Genomic DNA, 2,976 nt, shown 5'->3' with positions numbered 1-2,976 from the left:
ATGCACATACAAGTTTTTGTGCGGACATAGCTTTTCAGTTTTCTTGGGTACACACCCAGGCACAGAATTGCAGGGTCATATGGTAGCCTCTATGTTTAACTTTTTAGAGAACTGCCACACTGTTTTTCACAGCCAATACACCATTTTGTATTCCCACAACCAATGTGTGTGGGTTCCAGTCCCCCCACATCCTCACCTCACTTGTTCACCTTTTGAATTCCAGCCACCCTAGCAGTGTGAGGTGGTATCTCACTGAGGTTCTGATCTGCATTTCCTTGGTGACTAATGACGCTGAACTTATTTTCATGTGCTTATTGGCCAATGTATATCTTCCTTGGAGAAAGATCTACTTATATCCTTTCTTATTTTTAAAATTGGGTCATTTGACCCAATTTTATTTATTATTTTATTGTTGACTTGTAACAGTTCTGTATATATTCTAGATGTATATATTCCCTTGTCAGATATATAACTTGCAAATATTTTCTCCCATTCTGTGGGCTTTCTTTTCACTTTCCCAATGGTGTCCTTTGAAGCAAAAAAGTTTTTCATTTTGATAAAGTCCAACTTAACATTTTCTCTGGTTGCCTGTGCTTTTTAGTGTCATATCTGATAAACTACTGCCTAATACAAGGTCATGAAGATTTATGCTTATGTTTTCTTCTAAGAGTTTTATACTTTTAGCTCTTACGTTTAGGTCTGATCCATTTTGAGTTAATTTTTATATATGGTGTGAGGTAAGGATCCAACTTTATTTTTTTGAATCTGGCCATCCCTTGGAGAATTGCTTGAACCCAGGAGGCAGAAGCTGCAGTGAGCTGAGATTGCACGATTGCACTCCAGCCTGGGCAACAAGAGTGAAACTCTGTTTCAAACATAAAATAAAATAAAATAAAATAAAATAAAAAAATAAAATAAAAAATGAATTTGGCCATTCTGTTGTCCCAGCACCATTTGCTGGAAAGACTATTCTTTTTCCCATTGAATTGTCTTGCCATCTTTGCCAAAAATCGACTGACAATAATTGAGAGAGTTTATCACTACATTTTCAATTTTATTCCATTCATCTATATCTCTGTCCTTATGCCAGTACCACACTGTCTTGATTACTGTAGCTTTGTAATAATGATATAGTTTCCCCAGAGGTAAACTAGAAAGCATGTTTCTTGCTTGCCTCAGAGGACTATCTAGGCTAGTAGTTCTCAAAGTGTAGTCCCTGGACCAGTAGCATTACCTAGAAACTTGTCAGAAATGCAAATTCCCAGGCAACACTCCAGACTTGATGAATCTGAAACTCGGGGGGTGGGGCCTAGCAATCAGTATTTTAACAAGTCCCTCAGGGGATTCTGATGTACACTAAAGTTTTGCATTCACAGGTCTCTATGTGTGCTGTCCAATGTGATAGCCACCAGCCACACATGAGTATCAAGCACTTGAATTGCAGCTAGTCCAAATTAAGAAACGTTGTTAAGTGTAGAACACACACTGAATTTTAAAGACTTAGTAGTATAAAAAAATACAAAATATCTCATTCATAATTTTTAGATTGATTACATGTTGAAGTAATAATATGTATACATACATACATGATTAACATTATGTCCACCCCCCATTAGTCATGGAGCTATATGTTTCAGGGAGAAATTCACCTACTGTTCCTTGCAGGGCATGTCCTCAACACATGCACCAGGAGCTCTAGTTCCCAGAACAGGAACCATCATCAGGAGCAGAGCTGGAAAGGCAGGCAGCCTTTTCCAGTTCAAACTGGTTTGAAGCAGAGGTCAAAGCCGCTGCTTGCATTTGGCTTTGGGTTTTGTGTTTTAGCATGAGCATTCTGCAGCCAGCCAGACTCTGGGCTGCTCCCCTCTCTCCACTGACATGGAAAAGATGTCTGGGTATTGTGCAGTGCCCCAGGCTGGGGCTTCTGCCTTCCATATTGGGGCCTGAGCTGCTGCTGCTGTGGCGTCCCAACCTGTACTGGACAACCATGTGTCATGGCCTCAGGCTTGCCTCCACCCCGCTGTGTAAACCAGCAAGGGCACAGAAGTCCAACCCAACTCTGTGGAGCCACTACTGTCACCAGAAAGGGGTCCCAATCCAGACCCTAAGAGCTGGTTCTTGGACCTCGCACGAGAAGGAATTGAGGGTGAGCCCACAGAGTAAAGTGAAAGCAAGTTTATTAGGAAAGGAAAGGAATAAAGAATGGCTACTCCATAGGCAGAGCAGGGGCATGGGTTGCTCAACGGATTATACTTATAGTTATTTCTTGATTATATGCTAAACAAGGGGTGGATTATTCATGAGCTTCTCAGGAAAGGCAAGGGCAACTCCCAGAACTCAGAGCTCTTCTCCCTTATAGACCATATAGGGTAACTTCCTGATGTTGCCACGGCATTTGTAAACTGTCATGGCACTAGTGGGAGTGTCTTTTAGCAGGCTAACACATTATAATTAGCATATAATGAGCAGTGAGGATGACCAGAGGTCACTCTTGTTGCCATCTTGGTTTTGGTGGGTTTTGGCCAGCTTCTTTACTGCAACTTGTTTTATTTTTTATTTATTTTTTTCTTTTATATGTCCCCTCATTCACAATACAGACCAGGTGCAGGGCCTGGGCTGAGGTGTATATGGGGTAGGTTTACTCTACCTCCTCTTTCTCTATAGCCAGTGTAAGAATACAGCCTGTGGGTAAGTACCAAGAGGCCTACTGCAACCCGTTTTATCAGCAAGGTCTTTGTGAACTGTACCATGTGCCGACCTCCTATCTCATCCGGTGAATGCCTAACCGCTGGGGAATGCAGTTCAGCAGGTCTCAGCCGTATTTTATCCAGCCCCTACTCAAGATGGAGTCGCTCTGGTTCAAATGCCTCTGACACTACTTGAAGATGTGTAGTGTAGTTCGGGAGCACATTTCACATTTTACAAAGCCATTTCCCATTCCTTGGTGCCTTGGCCTCCCTCCCTTGGGTCATCTGA

The 2,976-nt window shown here is 42.1% G+C and overlaps 1 non-coding gene across 1 annotated transcript; it reads right to left on the bottom strand.

Moving 5' to 3' along the window:
- Window positions 1–2,572: 2,572 nt before the first annotated feature.
- On the bottom strand, window positions 2,573–2,705 carry LOC126934549 (small nucleolar RNA SNORA51). The gene has a single exon (XR_007719014.1). It is a non-coding gene; the product is annotated as a small nucleolar RNA SNORA51 (small nucleolar RNA).
- Window positions 2,706–2,976: the final 271 nt, after the last annotated feature.

This window comes from Macaca thibetana, chromosome 13 (assembly GCF_024542745.1).
Source record: "Macaca thibetana thibetana isolate TM-01 chromosome 13, ASM2454274v1, whole genome shotgun sequence".
Classification (NCBI taxonomy): domain Eukaryota; kingdom Metazoa; phylum Chordata; class Mammalia; order Primates; family Cercopithecidae; genus Macaca; species Macaca thibetana.
The sequence above is the reverse complement of the archived record's forward strand: the minus strand, read 5'-3'. Positions and strand labels throughout refer to the sequence as shown.